The 15,378-nt window shown below is 41.1% G+C and overlaps 1 protein-coding gene across 3 annotated transcripts in view; it reads left to right on the forward strand.

Moving 5' to 3' along the window:
- The first annotated feature begins 3,233 nt into the window (after positions 1-3,233).
- Dcaf8 (DDB1 and CUL4 associated factor 8) overlaps positions 3,234-15,378 on the forward strand; it is a 45,242-nt gene continuing 33,097 nt past the window's right edge. Inside the window, exons 1-3 of one of the 3 annotated variants that reach the window (XM_076914499.1) lie at positions 3,387-3,550; positions 4,326-4,343; positions 4,464-4,536. The gene's annotated coding sequence lies outside the window, so the exon portion shown is untranslated. Of the gene's footprint in view, positions 3,551-4,325; positions 4,344-4,463; positions 4,537-15,378 lie in introns of all 3 variants that reach the window. The other 2 variants (XM_034520851.2, XM_034520852.2) reach the window with 2 other exon arrangements.

Here is a 15,378-nt window from a genome sequence, read left to right on the forward strand (position 1 = left end):
TGGGACTTGAAACAGAAGCCTCTAGAAGAGCAGTTAAGGCTCTTAACTGCTGAGCCATCAGTCCAGATAATTTTGACTTTCACTATATGATGAGAAAGTAATGGATGTTTTGGGTGGGGGACTATGACCTGACTGACATTTTAAAAGACACTCTGCGTCTTTAAATGTTTTTTATGTGTTTTATGTTTAATTGCATCAGGGCACTAATGGAAATAAACAAACTAGCTGTGTTAGTTACTCTTCAAATTGCAGGACAAATTCTGTGAGCGAAGCAATTTATTTCATCTTATAGTTTGAGAGGACATTCATCATGATGGGGAAAGCATGGCAGCTGGAGTATGAGGCTTGCTGGACACATTGTGTTCACAATCAAGAAACAGAGTAATAATTACTGGTACTCAGTTCACTTTCTCTTTATTCAGACAAGCCCCCCAGCTTATGGAATGATGTCACCCACAATTAGGGGGTCTTCCCACCTCAATTAGCCTAATCTAGGTAATCCCTCACAGGCATGCCTAGAGGCTCGCCTCCTAGCTAATTATAGATCTTGTCGAGTTAACAGTATTAATTACCACATACATGTCTACTTCAGCAAGTAGTCAACAAGACACAGCTTGGACTAGAATATATCTGGGGATGGAGCTTGGCTGATAGAGTGCCTGCCTAGTACCATGAAGCCCTCGGTTTGATTTCCAACAGTGAATAAAATCAGACATAGTAGCACATGCCTGACCCTCGGGAGGCAGCAGTTACACAAGTGAATTTGAAGCTATTCTGAGTTACTATAGTTCCTATCTCAAAACAAGAACTGGGAGGAGGTGAATGGTATTGGTACGTGGTAGAGTTGAAGAGTCTGAACTTAGTACCTTAACCTTCTGGTTAAAAGAAAAAGTGGCGGAAGATGTAGTTCAGTTATTAGGGCACTTGCTCAACACGCCCCAAAGCCCTGTGGCTCAACCTTGTGCACTGCATAAACCGGGAATGGGGATGCTCACCTGTAATGCCGGCTCTGGAGGTAGAGGCAGGATATAGACTGGGATGCAGGAGACTTTAAAACAACATCTTCAACAACTGTTGATGTTCTGAGCCATACCAAAGAGAAACATTGTAGGATGAAATTTGGCCTTTCAGGCATTAGGGAGAGCCAGCCTCTGTGGACTGAAAATTGAACAGCTGTCCAAAAGTATGTTTATTGATTGTTACTCAAAAGTTGTTCTTTGGTGGGGGCAGGGTAAAACAAATTTCTTTATACTAAAGACCCTATACAGCTTTATGTTTCCTGGAGAAAACCACCCTGCAACTTTAGTCCTTACTGTGTACTGTTTGTAGTGCTTGATAATGCAAGACATTCCAGGTGTGCCAGGACTGTCTTGTGGACCAGAAGTCACTCAGAGGCTGTAAAGCCCTTCAGAAAAACAACCCCATATATGAGAGAAAACACCTTAGTTTTCTACAGGGATTTCTTCAAGGTTAAATTACTCCCAGAAAACAACTTTTCATTCTGAAGTCTACCATAGATAGTGAAAAACAACTATTTTATTCTACTGTCTACCCTGGATATAATGACTCTACTAGATTTTTCTGCTACAAACAAATAAGGGTGCTCCAGCCTGCTAGCTAGGAGTAATCTGGAATCCTAGAATCCTGTTTAGGTTTCCTCTAGCTGTCAGTACAAAGCAATGTACAAAAGTCACCTGAAACCACCAACCTGCAAAGTTACTTGGTATAGCCATATTTTAGCTGCATTTTCACAACAGCTAAATTATGAATAAACGTACATACCTATCAGCAGATGAATGGATAAAGAAAATGTGGAATATATGCACAACGTTATCAGTTACGAAGAATGAAATAATATTTGCAGATTATAAGCAACCTAAGTCAGACTCAGAAAGACAAATATGACATGTCCTCTCCCATATGCAGAATCTGGATTTAAATTTATGTGTACATATATCTATTACTTACACATACTTATTAATACTTAACAAAAAAGTAGAAAGGAGACCGAGAGGCAAGGAAGACATATAAAGAGAGTTGAAGAGGAGGTAAGAAGCCAGGCAGTGGTGGCGCACGCCTTTAATCCCGGCACTTGGGAGGCAGAGACAGGCAGATTTCTGAGTTCGAGGCCAGCCTGGTCTACAGAATGAGTTCCAGGACAGCCAGGACTACACAGAGAAACCCTGTCTCGAAAAAAACAAAACAAAAACAAAAAAACCAAAACAAAACAAAAAAAAGAGGTAAGAAAAGAGAATAGAGTATAAACTAGTCACAAAAGCTAATGGTGATCCTTGGAGGAAGGTAACCAAGAAGAAGAAGGGGAAAATGAGTGGGAAGGGGACCAGGAAGAACCAGTATGACACAAATGAAAATGCCACATGGAAACCTGTTTTGTTCCTGTGTGTATGGTGCGTGCGTGTGCGTGTGCGTGTGTTGGGGATGGGCAGGAGGACTTACTCTAGCCCAGAATTTACTATCCGTTGTTCTAGGTTGATCTCCAACTTTTGTATATCCTGCCTCAGCCTCCTGAGTGCTAGTTTGTAACCTGTCAGTTTGTATGCTAATTTAAAAAATTAAACTCTGCGGTGTTGAGCGCCTTTAATCCTAATCCCAGCACCTGGGAGGCAGAGGCAGGTGGGTGATTTCTACGAGATCTGCAATTCCAGGACAGCCAGGATTATGTAGAAAGACCTTGTTTCAAATGAATAAAACTATAAATTCTGTTTCTAAGCTGTCTCACTCCCACCCCCACGTCTGGGGATCAAACTTTTCAAACTTTTAGACCCTCAGGAAGCATTCCAACACTTGAACAACATCCCCAAACCTGAGTGGCTCTTTTAAACAAATGGACAAATGGGTGCTGTCAGACGGAAGTGACCCTCGACAGAAGGCATCTTAAGAAGCCACTGAAGGAAATGCAGTCCTGATCAGGCCTCAAAGGAGAAAGGGGTTTTGCTTTGTTTCTTTTCCTTTTTTCTTTAAACAGAAAAAAAAATTGTGGCAAGAATTAGAACCTCAGGCCTGGAGGACACCTAGTAGTTTGCCTCCCAGTCCCTTTGGAATGAGGTTCATTTTCCGTTGTTCACAACGCTAAGAAGCCCCCAAATCGCATGTGTTTTAAATACCAGGAGACAAGCCATCACTCTGAAACTACAAAAACAACTTGACTCCTCCGCCCCGCGCACGCGCCCCTCGCTGCTTCGGTTGGCCTTAGGCTCCGCCCCCTGTGCGGCCACCAGGAGGGTTGGGAGCCCGGAGCTCGCGGGACCGCACTCGCTCAGTCTCCTCCAGCACAGCGTCGCAAACCCCGCCGGAAAGCGTGACGGCGCAGGCGCAGGCGCGGAGACCCGAGACGGTGGTGGTGGCTGCCGCTGGCCAGTGTAAGATGGCGGCGGCGTTGGTGGCGGCAGTGGACGGGGCGGCTGGGCCTGGAACAGTCGGAGCATCCGCTGGCAGAAGGATGACCCTAGATGGGAAGCGGGCTGCCGGGCCTCGCCAGCTCCCGTGCTTGTAACTGCCCCAGCCGGACGCCCTCCCCTTGACCTACCGGGTCCGTGTTTCGTCCGGCTCGGCCCGTTCCCCCTCTCCCTGACCGCTTTTCCGCAGGACAGGCCCAATCCCTTTCCTAAAACTCCCAGACTTTAAGTCTTATTCCCCTCACCCGAGTCAGTGCTGGGAGGACTACTTGTCCTTTGCCCGGGTCAGTCCCCGGGGTTGCCCACTAGGGCCACCTCCATGATTCACAGGGACTTCTTGTTCGTCCGGTGACCCATTCGTAAACTCTTATTTCTTCTCCCTTTATAGTTTGGGGACCCGGCCCTGTCTCCATCTCCTAGTCACTTCAGGGCCACCGCGCAATGTGTCCCCTTCCCCCCATCCCAAGTTCTCAGGCCCAGCACCTCGTACGGAAGGCCGAGGTCCAAGAAACTGGCAGTCTGTTCTTGAATGCTTCGTGATCTAGTTCTCTTAGTGTACCTCCCCTTGTCCCAAAATCTTTTAGGACACCTTAGAACGGTCCCGCTTGGTCCTTATTAGTTGGAAAGCATCTGGTGGCTTGAATTTCTGACTCATGATTGTTGGTGTAGTCTGTAAACAAACCCGCACTAGAGCTATCACATTCTCGCCCGGATTCTCCCCTCCCCCCACCCCCACTCCTCCCCCACTGTAGTTTCTTGAGAGGGGTGGTTTGGTTTAGAGTTGAAAAGATGCAGGTTTTCCTCATAAGTGACTTTTTAGTGTTGGTGGAGCTGGGAGATAACTTGCCTGGCGTTTAAATCTTGTGTTAATCCTTTGTTGTTTCCATTACGGGCATGGGTTTTGTTCAGTAGTCAGAATTGAATTAGGTAAGTTATTTTGGTTTTAAATAGTTCTGAGGAGACTAAAAAAAATTAAAGCATGATCATAAATATTTTGGCTATGTTCAGAAGAGACACCTTTGCCATGTAAACTTTAACTTTTCTCAGTTCTTCAGCGAACTTCCAGACCAGTTTTCTCAGGATCTTGGGCCAGACTTCGGTCGGCGATAAAATCAGGAAGGTGAGTGGCATTGAAAGTATTTAATTCCTCAATTCAAGACCCTTTCCCGATGTGTAAGTGCAGACCACTAAACTCAACAGTTTTACTCCCATCTCCAAAAGTTTGGATATTGTTCATAGCTCTGTTCCGGTTTTGGCTAAATTACTTATAAATTGATTTGGCTGTGTTTTAGCCTGCTGCCCTAAACTATTGCTGTGTTTTCAAATGGTGTAAGCCTCGAGTGAGCACTCTGCGTCTCTTTTTTTATTCCCTCCTTTTTTATTTGCATTGTGTCTTGTCTTTGAGTGGATCATGTCTTAGGTTGTTAAATATTGAGAATTGGTTTGCCTGAATTCTGTTTAGCCTTTTGTCAAGTCATATCTTCTCTCAAACCCCAGAGTTATCATCCATGCCATCTGGAGAGTAATTAACCACTCCTGAGCAAAAGCTAGGGGCAGTCGACGAGTGAGAGCCTCCACTGAGTCGAAGTCCAGTTAGTCTCAGAGGCACAGCTTTTCAAAACTTAGTGGGGTGGGCTCCTTCCTTCCTTCCTTCCTTCCTTCCTTCCTTCCTTCCTTCCTTCCTTCCTCTCTTTCTTTTTAGTAGCTCTTTTTGTCACTAGCTTGCAGAATATTGGTTAGTAAAAGAATCATCATGTGCTCTCAGCAACAAAGAGGGAGTCAGAACACAGTTGTAAATATGGCTTCTGCAAGGTAGCAGAGGGTAGGACTGTGTTTGAGGCTGGCAAGACTTAGCAGAGACGCTCTCTGGCTCTGCAAGGTAGGTTTGAGCAATCCTTAGTTCCTTGAGGATTTGTACTGAGAAAAGTTTGAGAGTTGACTCTGTTAAGTTTTGTTCCACATGGTGCCCAAAGTAGAAAACGCTCATTAGGAACTAAAATGGAAACGTTAGTGCAGATGCATATATGTAAGATCTAAGAATACAAATACAGCTTTGCTATTTTAATTTAGTTTTATGTATATGGGTGTTTGCATGACACTTGCGTGATTAATGCTGGAGGAGATGGGACGAAGGTGCCAGGACCCCTGGAACTGGAGGTATGGGTAGCTGGGAGCTGCCATGTGGGTGCTGGGAATTGAATCTGCGTCCTCTGCAAGAACAGCCAGTATTCTTAAATAGTGAACCATTTCTTAAGCCTATTTATTTGATTTTTGAGACAAGAACTCACTTTATCCCAGGCTGGCCTGAAATTCATAATGTAGACCAGGCTGATCACGAAAACTTGTCTCGCCTAGCCTCCCGAGTACTGGGTGTACAGGTGTGAGGTACCAATCATAGGTAATATATTGCGTGTTTGTTTCACACCCATCTTCTAGGTTTTTTGTTTTGTTTTTTAAAGAATTGGGGCCTAGGCTGATGGTAGTAGTGCATGCTTTTGATCTCAGCACTTGGAAACAGATGCAGGTAGAGATCTCTTGAGTTTGAGGCCAACATTGTCTACAAAGTGAGTTCCAGGACTCATAGTCAAAGTTAGTTCCAGAGCTCCATAGTGAGACTCTGTCTCAAACAAAGAAAAACTAGGGCCTAGTTTTCAGGTAAACTAAGCAAGCTCTATGCTACTGGGCCACAGCCTCTGTCCCTCAAATATTTGTAAGATTTTTGTGCCTGTGTCTGGGAATTTATGTATGTGAGGGTAGTGCCTGTGGAGGCTAGAACAAAAGAAGGCACCAGATCCCTTGGAGCTGGAGTTACAGTTGTGAACTGTCATGTGGGTTCAAGAAATTAAACTCAGGGCCTCTGCGAGAGCAATAAGCAATTTAATTGCTGTTCCCTCAAATTCAAGTTTTTTTGTTTTTTGTTTTTTTTTAAAGAATTATTTATTTTATGTATATGAGTAGTACACTGTAGCTGTCTCCAGACACACCAGAAGAGGGTATCAGGTTCCATTACAGATGGTTGTGAGCCACCATGTGGTTGCTGGGAATTGAACTCAGGACCTCTGGAAGAGCAGTCAGGGCTCTTAACCACTGAGCCATCTCTCTAGCTCCCTCAAATTCAGTTTTATTGTTCATATTATTTGTTTGCTTTGCCTTTTAAACCTGATTTCTGAGCGTAGGAATAGGAAGTGTTTACATATGTGTATTTCTAAAGAATGCATTAAAGTAAACATCAATTATTTCTTTGTTCGTTGGTGTCTTCCTCTTGGCATACCTTATCAGAGTACGTTCTCGTCCCTTTCCCTTGTGCTACAATGTCCACCGGTGCTACAGCTACCCACTGTGTGCTTAACTTTCGCTACCAAGAGAGACACATTTTTCTCTCAAGATTATGAGCTCTGTTGTGAGCCTCACCAACAGATTATTAAGAATGTGACAAGGAAATGCTTTGTTTTCTAACGTGAATCAGGGCTAGGATTAAACACTCATCTCTTCTTCTCATGGCTACACCATCTTAAGACAGTCAGGTAAAGAATTTTAAATCCTTTTGTCTTGCTTTGTTTTGTTTTTATATCTGTTTTGGAAGAGTTGAGGGTTCATAAAAGTTGAAGTTTTGATGACAGGACAGTATAAAGGCAGTGTTATTCAGATCATTGAGGTGGGGGCCGACTAACTTTTGTCACCATCATCCAGGGACTATATTCCTATTGTAATGTCAAGACTCTTAGCAGAAGTCATGAACTAGGCATTGTATTTTATGAGATCTGGTTTTTGTGTTTCATGAAGAGGGTAGAGGAGAAAAGGAAATATGATGAAAGAATAACTTGACTATTCCTTACTGTCTGTGTACTGGATAAGGATACCCTATCACCACCCACTTCCCAAATTTGCAGGAAGATTTCAGGTGACATCTTTGTATGTATTGGATCATATTCTTAGTCTGTGTATTACAACTATAAAATTCTTGTCTCTCTAAGGCTATGTCAGGGTTATAAATATTGCCAAAGGACAAGGAGATTTTGTTTTTCTCTCCTTTTAAGAGTCTCATGTAGCCCAAATTGCCTTTGAATTCAATATATAACTGAGGATGGCCTTGAACCTCTGGGTCTTCCTGTCTCTACCTTCATAATGTCATCATAAGCATGTATTGCCATCCTAGTTTTACTTGTTTTGAGTCAGGGTCTCACACTAGCCACGCCTCATCCTGAGCTCACTACATAACTGGGACTGGGGAACTCACCCTGCTACTTGTGTCTTGAGTGTTAGGATTATAGTCATGGATGACCACAGCTGACTCTACGTTACTGGCCTTTATAATCAAATGACTAGCTATCAAATGACTAGCTATCAAATGACTAGCTACATTATGCTTTTAGCAGATTTATTCCTGTACTGCTTTTGCTATATAAAAGTTATTCTAACCATGTCCAGGAAATAGCTAGATTATAAAGGAGGATCCAAGTACTGGGTGTTGTGGCACACACCTTTAGTACCAGCACTCTCGAGACTGAGGTAGGGAGAGTTCAATTCCAGCCTGCTCTACAAAGTGAGTTCTAGGACAGTTAGAGCTATGAAGAAGGACCTTGTCTGAAAAAGGATACAAACTGAATTTTTATTATATAACATTGGTGTTAAGAGTTGTGTTTAAATTTATTTGTTTAATTATGGAGTTGGCTTTTCAGTGTTTGAGAGTGGATCTGTCTTTTTTTTTAAGTAGATTGTCAGTAAGCAGAGACAATCTGTTATTCACTCTTCCTGTTTAGAACTTGGGTCCCTGAGTGAATGAGATCAGTAGCTTGAGTGTCTGTCTCGTGACCATCGTGACCATTCGTGTAGTCAGCCTCTTCTGTTTGGAGTTTGGATTTTTTTTTTTTCTTGTCAACCATGGAGTAAAAATGTTAATTGGTAAAGTACAGAATTAAACAATTTGTAAGTTTTAAATTGTGTGCTTTTCTGGGCAGAAAGATGGAATCTACTACCCCAGCTTTTGTTTTGGGGTACTATGTCTAAGCTGTACTCACTAGCCGTCTCTTATTCACTTTGCCTGTTGTCAGAGCACCTGTGCTACATTAGTGTACGTGTTAAGTAGATGGCACTGAATGCAAGGGTAGTGCCAGCAACTCAGGTTATAAGAGCCTCCTTTAAGTGAAAAGACAAAATTCTTAGTAAGGGAAAGGTAGGTATATGCCTGTGATACCAGATATTCAGAAGCCCCGAGGCAAGAGAATTTTGAGTTCAAGGCCAATGTCCCCCAATCCTCACCCCCAAAGAAAAGAAGAAGAATTTTACACTATAGTTTCTAAGATGTGCAGTAAAGTATCCTCACAACACAGTGAACTTACATTGGTATACCTTTTTAGAGATTTATTTGTAGCTGGACTGTGGTGGTCCTCGCCTTTATCCCAGCACTTGGGAGTCAGGGGCATGCAGATCTTGAGTTTGAGGCCATCTTGGTCTGCAGAACAAGCCAGGACAGCCAGGGTTAAATGGAGAAACCCTGTCTCAAGAAAATAAGAAAATATTTTATTTTATATTTATGTGTGTTGTGCGACAAAAGTCTTTCTAGGAAGAGGCAACATAGGTCTTATTCAAGCCTGCCAGATAGGGAAGCCCAATCTGGCCTCAAACTACTTGAGAATAATCTTGAATTTATAATCTTGCCTTCACTTCCTAAGTGCTGGAGTTCCTGGTGTGAGTCACCAGTACAGACTTGACTGAGTTAACTGAATCCTAGTGTTTTATGATCTTTGGATGGGAAAGAGAAATAGCTGGGTCCTTGAATAAGAGTGAGTCATTTAGCTGGGCATAGTTGCACACACCTGTTATCCTAAATCCTTACTCTGGAGGCTGAGGCAGACAGCAAGTTGGTCAGTATATCCTACATAATAAGGATATGTCTCAGCATACCCCCCATCTCCCCTCTCAAAATGGCTCCCTCGGTAATTCCATGAAAATAGCTTTTCACTCTTTTGGTGGTTGGGGGGGTGGTTCAAGACAGGGTTTCTTCTGTATAGCCCTGTCTGTCCTGAAACTCGATTTGTTGACTATGTTGGCCTCAAACTCAGATCTACCTGCCTCTGCCACTTGAGTGCTGGAAATGAAGGCAAGTGCCACCAGTGTCTGGCCTGACTTCACTCTTAAGATCTTTTCATAGTATATGTCTTTGTGTTTCTTTGTAATGGTGGAAGTAAGAGGAAATGTGAATCATTAGAAGTCTTCTGTCCTCGACTTCCCTCACTCTTTCTGTCCATTCTTGCTTTCTTTAAGAGTCCTAAGATTCTTGTTTCAGACTTCCTCTCTTAGAGCATAGATACTCTTGGATACTGATTGGGTTGTTTATAGTAAGGTTTAGTGTACAAGGTATTTGGGTTTGAACTTTCTGTTTAGATAGTGTATAAGTCTGTATATCTAGTTCTAATTTATTTCTTGCAAACATTTGAATTCTGTTTTTACTGTGTGTGTTATATGTATGTGTATGGGTAGACACTTGACCATGATAGCATGTGGAAGCCAGGAACAACTTGCAGGAGCTGATTGTCTCCTTCTACTATGTGGGTCTTTGGAATCCATCTTGCCAGCCTCTAGTTTATAAGTTCCACATCTACTGCACTGGTTCTTTGTAATGTGTCAGCTGGGATTTAAACATATTAGAATTAGTCTTCTAGGTACCAGCTTGTCATTTGTGGCATTTGATTTCTGTACTCAAAATGTCCTTTCTTTTTTTTTTTTTTTTTTTTTAGATTGATTTATTTATTGTATGTGAGTACTCAGTACACTGTCACTTTCTTCAGACACACCAGAAGATGGCGTCAGATCTCATTACAGATGGTTGTGAGCCACCATGTGGTTGCTGGGAATTGAACTCAGGACCTCTGGAAGAGTAGTCAGTGCTCTTAACCACTGAGCCATCTCATCTCTCCAGCCCCAAATGTGTCTTTTTAACTTTGTTTTATAACTGTTTATAAAGCCAAATCCTGTGTATCCTCCAGTGTTTGTCCTGTCTCTTCCTTTTAAATTTCCATGTGCCTGTCTAAGACAGGCTCTCTGCAAGCACAGTGACTTTAAACGCGTTTCTCCTTCCATTTCAGACTTACTTTTGACAAAATAACCTCTCTGATCTCTCTCTCTCTCTCTCTCTCTCTCTCTCTCTCTCTCTCTCTCTCTCTCTGCCTGTCTCTGTCTCTGTCTCTGTCTCTGTCTCTCTCTCTCTCTCTCTCTCTCTCACACACACACACACACACATCTCCCACACCCCTCAGACCTATGCCCTTCTTTGTTAGCCTCCTCCCTGTTTGACCAGCTCTTCTTATGGTTAGCTAGAGCATAGTACAGGTTTTTCTTGAATTTATCAGGTTTGTAACTTCCATTTTATTTTTCCTTGTGGGCTGTCAGAATATCATTGTCATCACCATCTTCCTGCTCTTCGGCCTTCTCTTCCTCCTCTTTGAACATTTATTCTATCTTGAAAGTACCTTAAAAGCTTGTTTTCCATGGAAGCTTTTCCTTCCTTATCAAAAGTGAAAATAACACTTTTCTTTCTTTCTTGATAACATTTTATTTATTTTAATTTATTTTCCTTTTGAGACAGGGTGTCACTGTGTAGCCCAGGCTGGTCTCAAACTTGTGACTTATGATTGCAAGCCTCAGTCTCTTGTAGTTATTTTTAATGATCTTGATTTTTTTTTTTTTTTAGTTTTTCTCTGTGCGGCCCTGGCTGTCCTGGAACTCACACTGTAGACCAGGCTGGCCTCGAACTCAGAATCCTCCTGCCTCTGCCTCCCAAGTGCTGGGATTAAAGGCGTGCGGCTAATCTTGATGTCTGTATCTTTTGTATTATAGTTGTGTAATTATTTTCTTAGTTGACTACTTGACTATATAACAGATTGTGGATGCATTGTTTATATTTGTAGCTTCTGCCAGGTGTGGTGGTCCATGCCTTTAATCCCAGTACTGGGGAAACTGAAGCAGGCAGAATCTGTGAGTTTGAGCCCAGCCAGAATTACATGTTGAGACTCTTATTTAAAAAAAGATAACAATATACTTTCGGCTTCTTACGCCTGGTAACATTCTTATGCACTTGTACATGCCAGTATATATGCAGTGGACTAGTAGGTGGTGCAAGGGGCTTACACTTTGAATGGGTTACCCAGCACTTCTTTACAGTTGGGTTAGCTAATACTGTCAGATTTTTGTACAATAGGAAATAGAGGTTAATATCCCTGATCCTGAAATACCCAGTTTTCTTTCTATTCCTGCATCTGGCCTACCAAAGGAGAAGATGTTGTTATTCATCCCAGTTAAATATTTAATAATAGAAAGTAGCCCAAAGTCCTGCTTTTCATTAACATTTTTTTTCTGTTCAATTATTCACGTATTTATTGAGATAGGACCTCATTGTATAGCCCTGGATGTCTTGAAACTCATAGAGATCCACCTGTCTCTGCTTCTCAAGTGCTACGATCAAAGGTGTATACCACCACACCTGGCCCCATTTTATGCAATATGTATCTCTTGCTTTGAATTTCAATGCTGTTAGGTTCTCTGGGTAGTAAATTAGAATGTGTCTAGCAGTATTAGAAAATTGGCTTGGAGAATTACTTATTATGAAGATAAAATTACTTAATTTAATATTATAATATTAAAGTGAATAAGAAAATGAACATTTCCCCTTGATAAATAATTGTTTATTTTTTAAAGTGTCTTTATTTTCATTTTTAAAAAAATATTTATTTCTTATATATGTGAGTACACTGTATGGCATCAGATTTCATTACAGATGGTTGTGAACCACCATGTGGCTGCTGGGAATTGAATTCAGGACCCCTGGAAGAGCAGTCAGTGTTCTTAACCAATGAACCATCTCTTCAGACCCTGGCTTATTATTTTTAATAAAAATATAATTATATAATATTCTCCCTTCCCTTTTCTGCCTCCAACATCTCTCTGTACTCCTCCCCTCAAATTCACAGCTTCTTTTATCGTTGTTTTACCACATTTTTAAATATATGAATATAACCTGTTGGGTTCTTTTAATATCACTTTTACATTTATGATCTCAGGTCTGATCACGTGGTGTCCATAAAGACCAGAGGCATTGGATCCCACAGTAATTGGAGATATAGGTGATTGTCAGCCACCCAGTCATGGATTTGGGGAACTCAGTTCTGATCCTCTGCAAGAGTACTGTGTTCTCTGACCACAGTGACACCTTCCAGCTTCAGATTTAGGGTGCTTAAGTATTGTCCACTATGTAGCAATTGCCATGGTTTTCTTCTTCACTCTTTTTTACCTACTTTTTTTATACACTGTATTTATTGAAGTGTAATTTACATATAGTAAAATTTGTTTATGTTCTTAGGTTACCTGTTTGACAGACACAGGCATTTATATGACAGCCTTGCATTTGAGACATAGAACATGATGTTACCATCACTCCAGAAGCTTCTCTGTGCTTTGTGATCAGTTACAGTCTCTTCCACTGCCCCTGTTGAACACTGAGCCAGTGTCTGTCTTACAGTTTCATCTTTTACAGAAAAGTACCACAGGTGGCATCCTATGATAACCCAATAGCATATGATCTTTTGAGTTTAGCTTCTTATGTGTAGCATGACATACCTGAGCTCCATCCTCATTGCGGGTTGTAACATTCACTCGTTTCTGTGGATTGTTTCTCAGTAGTCTGGCTGTGTGGACATACTTCAGTATGTTCATCTCTGACCCAGGTGAGGAATATTATTTTTTAGTGTTTTGAATGCATCAAAATAATACTGAAACATACAGCTTTACATTTCACCAATTCTGTAGACAGATATTTTTAGTTTTGGAGGTTTGGATAATGCCTAGATGATTAGATTCTTGGAATATGTGGTAAACTTATATTTAGCAAATTGCCAAAATGTTTTTTTACAAATTGACTATACCATTTGGTATTTCAACTAACAGCATATGAAACGTCTAGTTAATTTCTGTCTTGTCTGGCCTAGGCAGTGGTGGCTCACGCCTTTAATCCTAGCCTTTAATCTACAGAGTGAGTTCCAGGACAGCCAGGGCTATACAGAGAAACCCTGTCTTGGAAAACAAAAAACAAACAAACAAATTTCTGTCTTGTCTGTATTTAATATAAAGTAAAATTTTTTTGTTCAAGTTTTTTAGCCATCCTTAAGATGGTTAGAGTAGAGTAGGTTATTTCCTTAATTATTGATAATGTTCAGAATCTTTCCTCAAATGATCATTATATGTTGTAAAACGTTTTTTGTTGTGGAATTCTTTGTTTTGGGGGAAGGTTCTCCTCTGTAGCACTGGGTGGCATGAAACTGGCTATGTAGACCAGGCCGGTCTTGAGTTCTCAGAGTCTGCCCTCCTAGTGTCCCATCTGCCAGCTTCTGTAAGGTGTTCAATGCATTTCGGCTGCTGTCCTTTGCCGTCTGTTTGTTTCATAGATACTTAACAGTCTACAGCTTATATTTCCATTGTCTAGTCTTTTGGAGAGACTTTTAATTTCGGTGATAACTCCAATTATTTCTTATTTTTAAAACGTTGTGGTTGTTTCCTATCCTAAAAAATAGTTGCTTAATTGTAAAGATTATCTCCAGTGTTTTCTTTGTGAAATTGTGTAAATCCTTTGACATTTATTTTTAGGGATGTTAAGGACTGAACCTGGAGCTTGTTGTTGCTAAGCTTGTGCTCTGCCATTAATCTACATGCTACACTCATTTTCAGCTGTGGGCGTTATAAAACTTAGGGGTTGAGGTTGTTTACAGTGTAAGATCCAATTATTTTAGCATGTGCAGTTTTTTAGATTTTTCATCATCAAGGAGGCCCTGACTTTCTTTTCTTTCTTTCTTTTGTTTTTGTTTTATTTGTTTGGTTTGGTTTTTTGAGCCAGAGTTTCTCTGTGTAGCCCTGGCTATCCCGGAACTCACTCTATACACCAAGGTGGCTTCAAACTCATAGAGGTTCTACCTGCCTCTACTTCCTGAGTGCTGGAGCTAAAGGTGTATACCCTGAACAATTTTTAAATAAGACATTCTCAGTTATTTTTCTGCTTGATTTTTAGTTACTGTTCTGTCATATGGTTAGCTAAAAATTTAAGGTGGTGTTAGTACTAAAACAGAAAAAAATTAGATCACTGTGATTTACTAATGAACTTGAAATAACACTCCCCCCATCCCATCCCACCCCATCCTCATGCTCAGTTTACTCTTTAACCTTCACTCTGGCAGGAGGCATGGTTATTTTTAGAGTGTAGGCAGTAGAGCTAAGCTAAACTCCTCCAGCTACCTGAGACAGTGACCTCATCAGCTCTCTCAGCTTGGGTTATTCTGGACCAGATTTGACATGTTAATTGATCAGAGTAGAAACAGTGACGTTTATGTAACACATTGAAAAATAAAAATGATGGTTTGGGCTTGAATCAATCAAATGGTATTTATTTTGTTGGTGAATGGAAGAGATTTTACAGTGGTTTTGGTGTTTAAGTTGTAGGGAACAGTTGTAGTGTCCCTGCTTGCTTTAGTTTGGACAGTGTCTTAAAATGGCTCAGGCTGCTATGCCAAAACACCAGTGACTGCTGGCTTAAACGACAGAACTTTATTTCTTACAATTCTAAAGGGTAAAGTTTAAGAGCAACATTGTGGATGGTTTCTGGTCATGGCTGTCTTCTTGCTTATAGGTGTCTGCCTCCTCACTTTGCCCTTACATGACAGAGAGAAAGGGAGAAATAAACTTGTCACTTAGAGTGGCACAAATCCTGTTATGAGGATAGCCATTTTTACGACCTCATCTAAACCTGATTGTATCCTAAAGACTCCATCTCTAACACTGTCTCATTAGAAACGATGTTTTCAATGTAAGAATTGCAGGTGGTTATTGTGGCTTCTGCACTAGAGTTGGTTATATTTCATTTTGATGGAAACTTAGGAGAATTATAGCTTCTCTCAGAAGTAGTAGTATTATTGTCATAATT

This window comes from Arvicanthis niloticus, chromosome 16, assembly GCF_011762505.2.
Source record: "Arvicanthis niloticus isolate mArvNil1 chromosome 16, mArvNil1.pat.X, whole genome shotgun sequence".
NCBI classification, from domain to species: domain Eukaryota; kingdom Metazoa; phylum Chordata; class Mammalia; order Rodentia; family Muridae; genus Arvicanthis; species Arvicanthis niloticus.